This window comes from Erinaceus europaeus, chromosome 16, assembly GCF_950295315.1.
Source record: "Erinaceus europaeus chromosome 16, mEriEur2.1, whole genome shotgun sequence".
Lineage (NCBI taxonomy): Eukaryota > Metazoa > Chordata > Mammalia > Eulipotyphla > Erinaceidae > Erinaceus > Erinaceus europaeus.
This window is the reverse complement of record NC_080177.1, coordinates 8540336-8554952: the sequence shown is the minus strand read 5'-3', so window position 1 is coordinate 8554952 and position 14617 is coordinate 8540336. Positions and strand designations below refer to the sequence as shown.

General features: G+C 40.9%; 1 long non-coding RNA gene and 1 other non-coding gene across 2 annotated transcripts in view; both read right to left on the bottom strand.

The window, feature by feature from the left end:
- LOC132533321 (uncharacterized) overlaps positions 1-14617 on the bottom strand; it is a 156455-nt gene that overhangs the window by 8918 nt on the left and 132920 nt on the right. The window lies entirely within an intron of this gene.
- LOC132533588 (U6 spliceosomal RNA) lies at positions 455-562 on the bottom strand. The gene has a single exon (XR_009545452.1). It is a non-coding gene; the product is annotated as a U6 spliceosomal RNA (small nuclear RNA).

Here is a 14617-nt window from a genome sequence, read left to right as displayed (position 1 = left end):
TTCTGTTCATATCTTCTCCCATTTTTGGATGGGGTAATTTATTTTCTTGTTGCTGAGTTTGGTGAGCTCTTTACATATTTTGGTTATTAAGCCTCTTGTCTCATGTATGGCATATAAAGATTTTCTCCCATTCTGTTGAGGGGTCTCTTTGTTTGGGTAGTGGTTTCTTTTGCTGTACAGAAGCTTTTTAATTTGATGTAGTCCCATTGGTTTATTATTTAGTCTTCTTTGTAACTGGGTTCATATTATTGAAGATGTCTTTAAAATGTATTAAAAAAAGAGTTCTGTCAACACTTTCCTCTAAGTATTTGATAGTTTTTGGTCTAACATTCAAGTCCTTGACCCATTTGGAATTTACTTTTGTGTTTGGTAAAATACAGTGGTTCACTTTCATTCTTCTGCATGTTTCAACCAAACTTTTCCAACACCATTTGTTGAAAAGACTATTTTTTTCCATTTAATGTAATGGTTCACAAATTTGCATGTTACCCTTACGCAGGGGTCATGCTAATCTTCTCTGTATCATTCCAATTTTTAGTATATGTGCTGCCGAAGTGAGCACAAACCTTTTTTTTTTTTACTTAAGAAAAGGGAACAAAAGGTTATTTTTCCTCTCTCTCTCTTTCTCTTTAGTAGAAAAATTTTGTTTTTGCTATCACCAGGGTTTCAGTCCAACCATGGAAGTAGCCCAAAATCCCATGACATATTTAGTGGTTAAGAAAGCTGTGTTATGGGAGTCAGGCAGTAGCTCAGCGGGTTAAGCACAGGCAGTGCAAAATGCAAAGACCAGTGTAAAGATCCCGGTTTGAGCCCCTGGCTCCCCACTTGCAGGGGAGTCACTTCACAGGCTCACCGCAGGTCTGCAGGTGTCTATCTTTCTCTCCCCCTCTCTGTTTTCCCCTCCTCTCTCCATTTCTCTCTGTCCTATCCAACAATGACAACAATAATAACTACAACAATAAAACAACAAGGGCAACAAAAGGGAATAAATAAATATTAAAAAAGACTTTAAAAGAAAGAAAGGAAGGAAGGAAGAAAGAAAGAAAGAAAGAACGAATGAAAGGAAGAAAGCTGTGTTATACTATTCCAGGAGGTAATGCAATAGATAAAGCACTGGACTCTCAGGCATGAGGTCCTGAGTTCAATCCCCAGTAGAACATGTACCATGATGATGTCTGGTTCTTCCTCTTTCTCTCTCTCTCTCTCTCCCTCTCCTTTTCTCATGAATAAATAAATAAAATCTTTTTTAAAAAAGAAAGCTGTGTTATATATGCATAATAGAACTACTACTCAGCTGTTAAAAATGATAAAATTATCTCTTTTGCCTTATCTTGGATGGAACTGGAAAAAATCATGTTTAATGGGATCAGTCAGAAGGAGGAGCATGAATACCAGGTGATCTCCTTTATAGGTGGAACTTTAGAGACAAGGAGAGAAAGGCAAAACACAGGATCCTCACGCCAGTCCTTGCGCTTTGCACCACCTGTGCTTAGCCCACTATGCTACTGCCTGACTCCCTCTGTCAAACTTTCTACCCAGAGGTATACATATTTTTTCAGAAAATGGAAAGTGGAAATAGTTATCATATATTATAGGTTGACATATAGGAATATAGTTATTTTCCCAAATAAGCCCGGTGAAGATGCTAGTGATTCCTTTGAGACAAAAAGAACAAATAGAAATCAATTAACTGGAGGTAGATAGCATAATGATTATGCAAAGACACTTTCATGCCCGAGGCTCCAAAGTCTCAGGTTCAATCCCCAGCACCACCATACTAGAGCTGAGCAGTGCTCTGATAAGAAAAGAGAAAAAAAATGATAAAGAAAACAACTTGCCTTAAATTGATGCATGGTCGAAATAAGAGTTTGACCTCAAGTGGCTTGAAATCCAAGTTTTCTATGAATTTGTGGTCACCCAAATGATACCTAGCACTGCTAGCTAGAACATTCCAGGACTCAGGAGCAAACTGGGAGAGCTCCTTGGCATGCAGTAATGATGACAGGTAGCAAGGCTAACTTACACGTCACACTTTCATTTTAGAGCCAAACGGGCTATGGAATCAGGGGAGTGGCAGTGATGCTCCAAAGGCAGTGGATGTAGGAGGGGCTGGGACACTGGAGCGTCAGGCTGGTGCATGGGCCTTTGCACATTTGCTCACATCCTCAGCGCAGGCGCACTAGCCGGCTACATTGGCCCTGTGCGGGGAAACAGCCATCTACCCGTCACTTTGGAAATTGACACTGACCAAATCATTTGCCTCCTTCTGTTTCATCAGCCTGTCTGCTCTTTGGTGTTGGAGCCCAAGGCAAGCGTAAGAGAAGGGAAAGGGAAGTTGATCCCACAGGGCCAGAGACATTTTTTTTTTCAGGAAATGAACTTGGGGTAAATCACATAACAGAGTCCCCTTCAGTTTCCTCATCTGTAAAACCAGAAGTGGATATGGCATCTAGGGAGGTGTTCATTTAGCTAAGCACAGGCTTGTATGCTCAAGGTGTTACGTGCATCAGAGTGGTTCTCTCGCTCTCTCTCTCTCTCCTTCCTTTTCTCAATAATTTACATAATAAAATCAACGATCAAGCAGAAGGAAACTGATACAAAGTACCCACCTACTGGCTAGGATGCCGTGTGAGTCATGTATGAGATGCCGAAAGCTAACATTCACTTGGGTAGTTCCAGATTTTTTTTTTTTCAAAAACCGTGTGCACTTATGTCTCCCAGCGAGGTGTCCTGGTAGGTGCTGCTACTCCATGCCCAGAAGGAAAAAGACAGAATACGACAAGGCTCGCCAACATGGGCCCACAGCCTCTTTGTGACAAATCTGGATTGGAGCTGAAGTAAGTGTGAGTTGATTTCCACTATCCCAGCAGGCCTTGCCCTGTGAAAGTTAGAGATGGGGTTCTATAGTCATGAGAATTCTCTCACCAGGAATAAGCAGATAGAGATGAGCAGATATAAAGTCAGAGAGATTAGGGACCACGTACCCTTAATGCCAAGATTTTTTTTTGCATTATCTTTATTTATTTATTAGATAGAGACAGTCAGAAATCAAAAGCGAAGGGGGTGAGAGGGAGAGAGACAGAGAGACACCTGCAGCTCTGCTTCAACACTTGCAAAGCCTTCCCCCTGCAGGTGTGGACTAGGGGCTCGAACCTGGGTCCTTGAGCACTATAACATGTGCGCTCAACCAGGTGCACCCCCCAATGCCTAGAATTTTTGATTCTACAAGTTTGGCTTCATCAACGCTAGGTCACGTGGGACTTCAGAAATATGCATTTTACTCTACTAGCCCTGGAAATCTCTGGAAAGAATCTAAAATAGAGGTTCTCACCTCTCCTCTCTGCCCCTGATGAAAAGCACAAACTTTTTGATGTCAACATTTGAATTTTTAAATATTATTTTATTTATTTTTATTGTTGGATAGAGACCAAAATTCAGAAGGGAGGGAGAGATAGAGAGGGAAAGAGACAGAGAGACACCTGCAGCCCTACTCCACCACTCATGAAGCTTTCTCCCTGCAAGTAGGGACCAGGGGCTTGAACCTGGGTCCTTGCACACTATAATGTGTGTGCTTAACCAAGTGCACCACCACCTGGCTCCAGCATTCACATTTTCCCATATTGAGGGATTACAGTGGCCAGGAAGGTGGCTCAATGGTTGAGCCAACATAGGTTGGATCCCTGACAGCACAAGTGTCTGGAGCAGTGCACTTTGGTCTTTCCCTTCCTTCCTTCCTTCCTTCCTTCCTTCCTTCCTTTTTTTTTTTTTTTTTTTGTTCTCTGTTCTCATAAAATTGATAAATGAGTCTTGAGGAATTAAGCTATGACAACTCTGTGATTACCTAGGACTATTTGCCTTTGATCACAGAGGAATTCTCTCCAGCAGGCACAAGCTGGCATCACTGAGTGACTTTTGGATTAGAGATTAGAAGTCTCCTCATGTGTTATGAGTCCAGAAAGGATTTGTCTACAGGGGCCCCCTCCTGCCCAGCAGAGGTTGGCACCCACTAACACCCAAGCTCACAGAGACACTCTCAGGAGGGTCTCTTTGAACACAAGTGTTGGGCTAGCAATGCAGGAGAGAGATAACCCAGGAACCAAGCTCTCGGAGGCAAGGCAATTCAAATCTTTATTCATCCGAGCTCCCCAGAGTCAAGAGGTAGCACACCTGGTTAAGCCATGTGGCGCATACTACAATGGCCTGCCTCAGCCTCCCGGTCAGCTCCTCGAGCCCGGAAACCAGGAGAGGCAAATCGGAAACGGAAGTGGCTTGACAATACCATACATGGTTAGGAAAGGGGCAGAGAAAGGTAAAAAGGGACTGGGAAAGGTAGGGACTTCCTTAGCAACTGTTGCTAGGGGTTTAACTGGTAGGATTCATAATACCCTGCAGTCTTGATGGTAGAAAAAGAATATATTAAATGAGCAGAATGGGTGGGAGAATAGAGAGGAGGCCTTAAGTCATTTCTTAGACAAAGCAGAAGATTGATATGTAGATAATAAAAGGGCAGGCCATAGTATCAAGGAATTCAGGGTGGAGCTGGGGAAGCTGGTTAATGTTTTAAGGAATGCCCGACTCCTGGAGGCAGAAAAATTCAGGGTTTCTGGAAATAGGGAGGGACTGACAGGGAGGCAAAAAACTGAGTCCGTGCCTCTTCTAAACTCTACCTCACAAGAGGGAGTCTTATAGGAAGATTCGTTTCCTCAGTTCCTTATTTCTCAATGGGAAAAACCTCACCACACTTAACCTATTTCTCACAGTATACCCAGCACACAAACATGCCACCATCCCCTCTAGATCTTTCTCTGCTTGGCAACTGAGCAGAACTAATTTCAGGATCTTGGGAATGTGGTATCGCCTGAACTTGAACTCACAGAGATGGACTGTTTAGAATCTGACCCTTAGGAGGATGATATTACCTTAGTGCCCAGTTTATCTCTAGGGTGGTGGTCAAAAAGCAAATCCCACAGAACAGTTGTAGAATAAAGACATGAGAACAGATGTGACAATATCCTGAGCAATATCCACCATGTATACATATTTTTAAAAAACAACGTACATTGGGTGGGGGTAGATAGCATCCTGGTTATGCAAAGAGACTCTCACGCTAGAGGCTCCAAGGTCCCAGGTTCAATCCCCTGCACTACCACAAACCAGAGCTGAGCAGTGCACTGATTTAAAAAAAAGAGAGAGTCGGGCTGTAGCACAGTGGGTTAAGCACACATGGCACAAAGCGTAAGGATCCCGGTTCAAGGCCCCTGCTCCCCCACCTGCAGGGGAGTCACTTCACAAGCGGTGAAGCAGGTCTGCCGGTGTCTATCTTTCTCTCCCCGTCTCTGTCTTCCCCTCCTCTCTCCATTTCTCTCTGTCCTATCCAACAATGACAACAATAATAACTACAACAATAAAGCAACAAGAACAACAAAAGGGAATAAATAAATATTTTTAAAAAGAGAGAGAGGATATAAAAAAATGCATTAAAATAAAACTGGGACAGCTAGACCCTATATATAAAACTGAGACCAGAGAAGAAACAGCATCTAGAAATTTCTACAAACCACCTGCACCCTATGGCACAAGCAGAGGAGAGTGTGTATGTGTGTGGGGGGGAGTTCAAATTAAAAAGTCTTTCAAAATACAAATATCTTCAGTACCTAAATAAATAAATAAACAAACAAACAAATAAATAAGGGGTCAGGCAAGTAGCACATCAGGTTAAATGCACATGGCATGAAGCACAAGGACTGGAGTAAGGATCTGGGTCTGAGTCCCTGACTCCCCACCTGCAGGGGGGTCGCTTCACAGGCGGTAAAGCAGGTCTGCAGGTGTCTGTCTTTCTCTCCCCCTCTGTCTTCCCTTCCTCTCTCCATTTCTCTCTGCCCTGTCCAACAACAATGATGGCAATAACAATAATATTAACAACAACAGTGAAAAACAACAAAGGCAACAGAAGGGGGAAAATAGCCTCCAGGAGCAGAGCAGGCACTGAGTCCCTGTGATAACCCGGAGGCAAAATAAAATAAACTAAAGGCAATATTTAAATAGTAGGATCAGCCAAACTTGAGAGACAGGAAAATGAATAATAAATGCAGGTAAAAATCTAGAGTTCTTCTTTATGCACACAAGGGGAGTATTTAACTAATCTCAAAACATGTAAATGGCACTTAGAAGCATTTTCATAACACCACGTTCAATTCTAGTTACATATGCAGAATTTGCTACATTAGAATCATTCGTTTTTTTTAACAAAAGATTTATTTATTTTGAACAGAATTATTAAATATTATACTAATTACTGGTTATTTTACTTTGTACCCAGGGAAAAGAAATGAATATGCATTAGCTCCTTAAGCTACTCATCCTCCACCAATAATGAGACAGATTCTAACATCATCGTGAAGCCAGGGGTGGGGAGAAAACGCTTCCCATAAAAACAGGTTTGAACGACAAATCACACCTTCATCTATGGAGTGCGCATGTGCAAGAACTCCCAGGTGTGACCCATTAATATGGTCCCAACAAGAGTCCCCAGCTGAGTAGCCAATAAGAATCAAGCCACAGCATTTTTCAGTCTACAAAATCCAGCGGCCAAGGGGGTTGGGCAGTAGTGCAGCAGGTTAAGCACACATGGCCCAAAGCACAAGGACCCACATAAGAATCCCGGTTCGAGCCACCGGCTTCCCATCTGCAGAGAAGTTGCTTCACAAGCAGTGAAGCAGGTCTGCAGGTGTCTATCTTTCTCTCCTCCTCTCTGTCTTACCCTTCTCTCTCCGTTTCTCTCTGTCCTATCCGGCAACAATGACATCAGTAATAATAATAATAACCACAACAATGATAAAAACAACAAGGGCAACAGAAAGGAAAATAAATAAAACATATTTTTAAAAAAATCCAGCGACCTTAAATGAGACAACTCTTTTAACAGTTTTTTTTTTTTCAAGGTGGAGAGAACCAGAACATCACTCTGGCACATGCAAGATCGGGGATAGAAGCCGGGACTTCATGGTTAAGAGTCCAACACCTTATCCACCATGCTACCTCCAAGGCTGCAATTCTTAACAGTTTAAACACAGTTTCATAAAGTAAAGCGAACATTTTTTTTTTATCTCTCTGGAAACAGTTATTCCGAAAGAATATCTCAAGATATATGATTCCATCATTCTCCTACTTGGCTTTAGTTTCTATTCTCTGGAAAACATCCACTCCCCAAATAACAGGTCTTGAGGTCTTAATTTCTGGGGTGTTTTCACTGTGGCTTTATAAGTAATAGCTGTCCCTCCCCTACCACTCCATTTCACCCCACCCTCCACCAGTGAAAGAGAAAGCTAATTAGGGGTATTAGATAGCCTAAGACACCCGTCTGCTAAATGAATCTTTGCTCAGTGTAGGACACTTCTGTGCTTGATTTTTATCATTTGGTTTGTTAAGAATTGTGAACTAATTAGTGCATAAACAAGTCACTGAGCCAGAGTTGGCAAGGGTCTAGTGACTCCTGGATGAACACAGTCAGGCAGAGGGGCTTTTAGCTTCCCTCTTGGTTTAGCCTGTGATGCTAACCTATAGGCCTGCTGGGTGTTTCTGAGGGAGGGAGCCTGACAGTTATGTCAGTCTGGGATGAGAAAAGATGGCTAGTCAAGATATACACAGCAAAGGTGGCTACATGGCCACTAGGGAAAGACAGAAACAGGCTGGATGTTGGGAAATTGTGAGGATGTGGAAGAGCCTGTCAGGGCTTGACCTGAGGGGTGCGTCTATCCTGTCAGTCTTTCTCTCTACCGAGAGGTTGAGCAAGGAGGGACAGGAGTAACCCCAAAGGTATGCCCCATCTTATCAGACTCCTTATCTCACAAGGCACCTCACATTCTTGATACTATGGCCATTAGATAAAAAAAGGGGGAGATGTCAGGAAATTGTGAGGAGCCTCACAAAACACCCTGCATTCCCTGATACTATGGCCCACCATTTTACTATCTACATATCAATCTTCTGCCTTGTCTTACAAATGACTAAAGGTCTCCTTCCTAATTCCCCGCAGGGTATTGCTAATCCTACCAGTTGAACCCCTAGTAACAATTGCTGAGGAGGTCCATACCATTCCTGGTCCCCTTTGCCTTTCTCCACCCCCTTGCCTAACCATGTATGGTATTGTCGAGTCACTTCCATTTCTGTCTTGTCTCTTCTGTGTCCTCACCTGGAGGAGGGCAGGCATGCAGACCAGGAGGCTGATGCCGGCCATTGCAGTTTGTGCCATGTGGCTTAACCAGGTGTGCTAGTGCCCGACTCTGGGGTGCTCGAATGAATAAAGATTTGTATTGCTTTGCCACCATGAGCTTAGTTCCTGGGTCATCTCTCCCTCTCACGACACTAGCCCGACAGCTGGGGGTATGGATGGACCTGCCAACACCCATATCCAATGGAGAAGCAATTACAGAAGCCAGAACTCCCACTTTCTGCATCCTAAAAAGAACTTTGGTCCATATTCACAGAGGGGGAAATGCTAGGGGATGGTCCAGTTCCATCAGGACCCAGAGACAAAAGAGGAAAAAGAAAAGACAGTCAAAAGTAGTAGATTTGACTTAAAAAGAGAAGGTAAGACCATAGGAGAAAGTTACAGAAATAACAGTCAATCCATATCTGTGATCTTGGGAGAACTAATGCAGTTTCCTTATGCCAGTCCTTGCGCTTTGCGCCACATGCGCTTAACCCACTGTGCTATCGCCCGATACCCAGCAGTTTCCAGTGGAGGGAATGGGGACATAGAACTCTGGTGGTGGGAAAGGTGTGGCATTACACCTCTGTTATCTCATAGTTCTGCAAATCAATATTAAATCACTAATAAAGTTTCTTTTTCTTTTTTTTTTTAAGGGACACCTCTTTTTTTTTTTTGATGGATAGGACAGAGAGAAATCAAGAGAGGAGGGGAAGACAGAGAGGGAAGAGAAAGACACCTGCAGACCTGTTCACCACCTATGAAGTGAAACCTCTGCAGGTGGGGAGCCAGAGGCTCAAACCAGGATCCTTACGCTGGTTCTTGTGCTTCACGCCATGTACGTTTAACCTGCTGTGCCACCACCTAGCTCCTATAAAGTTTCTTTAAAAAAAAAAAACAAAAGAAGCTGGCTACATAGAAACCAGTCCTATTAAAGTTTCTTTAAAAAAAAAAAAAAGCTGGCTACATGGAAACCAGTCCTGGGTAGGTTATCAAGAAGAAATGGAAGTGAAATGAGACAAAATGAGACAGAGTTAGTACTGCAGAAAGGACATATTCCTCACTATCTTATCCAAGAAAACAAAGAGGATAGGAGACCATACAGGAGGTCTCACATTTTTGAAGATTAGGACAAAAGAGAACTCATTCAAGACATATTTATTGGGTATCAAGCAGATATGATTCCTAGACGCCCATCCACATTCACATCCTCTGGAAGTTCCCAAGAAATCCAAGTTCAAGGTCAACCCAGACGTATTGAACCAGCATCCTGAGGTGATGGCTCAAGCAAAATTCTGTATTTAAAAAAAGTGTATTTAATTTATCACCACTAAGGTCATCGCTGGGACTCTGCTTCTGTTTGATTCCTCTACTGCTGGTGCAACAATTTATTTAGACAAAGGAAGAGAAGCAGAGGAATGCGATGAGGGTGGAGGGAAGGAAGCATCACAGCATTGCTCCACTGGTAGTGAAGTCTCCCTCATGTAGGTGCTTCGATGTGGTATCCAGGGACTTGAATGTGGGTCATTGTGCATGGTAAAGTGTGCAGTCTACTGGGTAAGTCACTACCTGTCTCCATGTTTTATTTATTAGTTTGAGGAAGAGGAGAGAAAGAGAGAATGAGAGAGAGAGAGAGGAGGGGAGAAATATACCATTCTACCATCCATGGAAGTTGTAGTTATTTTGTCTTTGTTGCTCTCCTGAGGTACTAAGGATTGAACCCAGGGCCTCACACATGCCAGGTGGGCACTGTCATTAGCTGCATTTGTCCTGAAAATCCTGTTTCTCACGAACTACTAGTTTCTGTGTTAGGTGTTCATCTCGATCACCGTTTAATGTGTTATACAAATTCCGACCACACACCTGCCAAAGCTTGCTTATGTTAGTTACAACCTAAACCATCACTTTATCTCATCTCAAGGCACAAAGCATGGGCACCTGCACTGATAAAAGTCTTTTGTAAAGATGTTATGTGCCACATCAAGGAAGAGGCTCACATAACCCTCTTAAGTAAGGAAAACCATCAGGGTTACCATTCATTCCTAAACCCAGGAAGAAGAGTTTCCTGGATAGAAGCTCTAGAGACTGGGAAAATAAAGGCTGGTCTCATCTGGTTTCCAGCTGGCCATGAGAGAGGGTTAGAAGGAAAATTATTCAATCCATTTAGCCTGTTAATTTATTTAGGTCTCTCACTAAACCATGGCTCTCGCGTAGGAGAAATCACACAAGGGGATAAACACTGGGGAGTGGAGGTCTCCACTGATTTCATTGGACAGTTGTGTTACATTGCATCTTTATTTTCTGCTCTAATAGAGGCTGGTAATACTTCTTGACAGGTTGTGTAGCGTCAGAGAATTTCCAAAGCCAAATGGAAGTGACTTTAAAGATATTGTAGAAATTAATGACCCGTGAGGGATTTTATGGACTTATATCCACTCTTTCCGGAGCTTTCTTCATGTCAATCTTCATCAATTTGTCTATTTCCAAAGCACATTATTTTTACCGTCTTATTTCAATTAAAAAAGCCCTGCATAAATCCATATTTCAGAAAAATTCAAATAATACGAGTATTCCCTTTCTCAAATAACAACACAACATTCCATAGATTAGATTTATTCATATAACCTTAATCATCCCTCTCTCGGTGGACATTTACATGACTTTCATTCAACTTTTAAATAATTACTATAAGTTTCTCAGTTGGCTAGATGAGAGAAATCAGCAAATGAAAATCAAGAGCTTTCCAGATACCATCAGTAACTAATTTAAAAATGCAATAATAATAATAATAATAATAAAGACTGCTCAGTAATGACAAAGAAGAAACATGAGTAAATTATGAAAAAAGAAATCTATAAAATGTATTGATAGAAAAAAAAACTTATTGGGAATCGGGCAGTAGCGCAGCAGGTTAAGCTCAGGTGGTGCAAAGTGTAAGGACCAGCAGAAGGATCCCAGTTCGAGCCCCCGGCTCCCCACATGCAGGGGAGTTGCTTCACGGGCGGTGAAGCAGGTCTGCAGATGTCTTTCTCTTCTCCTCTCTGTCTTCCCCTCTTCTCTCCATTTCTCTCTGTCCTATCCAACAATGATGACATCAATAACAACAATAATAACTACAACAATCAAACAACAAAGGCAACAAAAATGAATAAAAAAATAAATAAACATGTAAATATTTTTAAAAATTTTAATGAAAGAAAAGAAAAAAACTTATCGCGAGATATTAAAGGCCAGAATCCAAGATATATATGCTTTGTTTCCCAGTAAGATTAAATCATGTAGACATATTATCTCAGTTATCTTTATAAAATCAGAGCAATCCCAAACAAATGACAGGGGAACAGTTTAAACATTTTGATAAATTCTGTGCACAGGTACATTAGAACAGTAACTCTTAAGAAATAGTTCATTTGGAGACGAGAAAGACAACAGTGAAGATTCCTCTAGTTTTTGTGGGTAGACCTGCTTTACCACCTATCACTACAATAGAGAAACCCGAAGTCAGTAGAACGAACCAAGACTTCAGACTGAACGTTTCAGTGAGAGAAAGGGGTCCCCATTTATTTAGTTCTTATTTTCATTCATCAGAGCTTTGTGGCTTTCCTCAAACAGAACTTGTACCTATGTATTTACTTCAGGTGGAGGGATGCAAATGGCCACTGTGTTCTTAATTACAAATCCCACTTGTGCATTGCCTGTTATCTTGGAAAATGATTGACCTTTTTGTATATGAACCTTTTATCTTCCAACCTTGCTATAATGACTCACTAATTCTAAGAATTTTTTTTGGTTTATTTTTTGGATTTTCTAGACAATCATGTCATATCTGTGAAAATAATTTTATTTTGTCCTCCCCTATCTGTAAATCACTACCTCTTCCTGTGATATTGCAGTAGTTAGAACTCTCAGTGTGTTGCTGAAAAGAACTGGTAAAAGGAGACATCCTTGTTTGGGTCCAGACCTTCAAACTTGTTTAGCTTCTCAATATGATTTTAACTGTGATTCTGTTGTTTGTTGTAAGTCATTTTTATCAAGTTGAAAAAATTCCCCTCTGTTCTTAGTTTACTGCAAGTTTGTATATTGAATTAGTGGATTTTATCAAATGTTTTTTTTCTGAATCTATTGTTGTGATACCTGATTTTGCTTTCTTTGTTGGTGTATAGGACTACATTAATTGATTTTCAGATACTTAATCACTTATGATCAAAGTATAAATTATTTTTATTTCTTATTATCTTTTAAAAATATTTATTTATTTATTTATTCCCTTTTGTTGCCCTTGGTTTATTGTTGTAGTTATTATTGTTATTGTTATTGATGTCATCGTTGTTGGATAAGACAGAGAGAATTGGAGAGAGCAGGGGGAGACAGAGAGGGGGAGAGAAAGACAAACATCTGCAAACCTGCTTCACCACTTGTGAAGTGACTCCCCTGCAGGTGGGGAGCCAGATCCTTATGCTGGTCCTTGTGCTTTGTGCCACATGTGCTTAACCTGCTGTGCTACCACCTGACTCCTTATTTCTTATTATCTTTATTTACTGGATAAAGACAGCCAGAAATCGAGAAGGAAGGGGGAGATTGAGAGGGAGAGAGACAGAGAGAGACCTGCAGCACTGCTTCACCACTCGTGAAGCTTTCTCCCTGCAGGTAGGTACTGGAGTCTTGAACCCAGATCCTTACCCACTATAACATGTTTACTCAACCAGGTGCGCCACTGCCCAGCCCCATAAAATTTTTATATGCTTTAATTTAACTTGTTAATATTTTGAAAATTTTTACAACTATGTTTATGAGAGACGCTTGTGGGTAGTCTCCTCCCTGCCCGCCCCCAGGCCCCCCAATCATATCTTTGTCATTTATTGTTAGGATACTGCTGTGTTGGCCTCACAGCCAAGGTGGGGACTCTTCCCTCTATTTCTATGTTATTGAAAAGACTGTAGAGAAACAATGTAATTTTATCCTTCCATATTTTGCAGCATTCACTAGTGAACCCACCTGGGCCTGGTCCTTAATTTTTTCGATGGCTATTACTAATCCAATTGCTTTAGTAGAATGGAATCTTTTCAGATGATCTATTTTTTTTCTTGTGTGAGTTTTGGCAAATTGTGTCTTCTAAGAAATTGGTCAGTTTCATCTAGGTTAGCAAAATTTGGCACCTAGATTTATTTACAGTATTTATTATTAAAAAAAAATCTTTAAGCTCTACTGTGATGCTCTGTTTTTCATTCTAATATTAGTAATTGTGTCATCTCTGTTTTTCCTTTAGCTTGGCTAGAGGCCTATTATATATAATATATATATTTCATTATTATAATTTTATTACCACCTTATAGATGAGATCAAAGGCCTATTATTTTTATTGATTTCCTTTAAAGAGTCAATATTTTGGGGTTATTTACATCTGTTGATTCCTTATTTCTATTTTCATTGATTTTTGCTATAATGTTTATTCTTTTTACTTCAGATTTAATCTGTCATTCTTTTTATTTATAGTTTCCTAAGGTGAAAACTTAGATGATTTGCTTTAGGGCTCTCCTCTTTTCTAATATATATATATATATATATATACACACTCAATGCTATTCATGTTCTTATAATCATTGTTTTCACGGCACCCCCTATATCATACAAAGTAGCTTTCATTTAATTCAAAATATTAAAAATGTCTATTTAAGTTTCTCCTTGTCTCGAGTATCTATGCATCCAACAAACATTTTAATAGTCTTCTCCCCTATCATAGCTATTAAAGATTCTTATAGGATGATGATGATAATAATGTTAAATAGGGCATCGGGCAGTAGCACAGCAGGTTAAGTGCAGGTGACGCTAAGCACAAGGAACGAAGGAAGGATCCCGGTTCGAGCCCCGGCTCCCCACCTGCAGGGGAGTCACTTCACAGGCAGTGAAGCAGGTCTGCAGGTGTCTGTCTTTCTCTCCCCCTCTCTATCTTCCTCTCCTCTCTCCATTTCTCTCTGTCCTATCTAAAAATGATGACATCAATAACACCAACACTAATAACTACAACAATGAAAAACAACAAGGGCAACACAAAGTAAAATAAATAAATAAATATAAAAAAGTAATAATGAATAATGATTTATTTTTTATTTTTAATATTTATTTATTTATTTATTCCCTTTGTTTCTTTTTATTGTTACAGTTACTATTGTTGTTGTCATTTTTTTTTTTTTTTGGATAGGACAGAGAGAAATGGAGAGAGGAGGGGAAGACAGAGAGGGGGAGAGAAAGACAGACACCTGCAGACCTGCTTCACTGCCTGTGAAGCGACTCCCCTGCAGGTGGGGAGCTGGGGGCTCAAACCAGGATCCTTCCGCTGGTCTTTGCGCTTTGTGCCACCTGCGCTTAACCCAACTCCCAGAATAATGCTTTCTTGCCATGCTCAAGGAG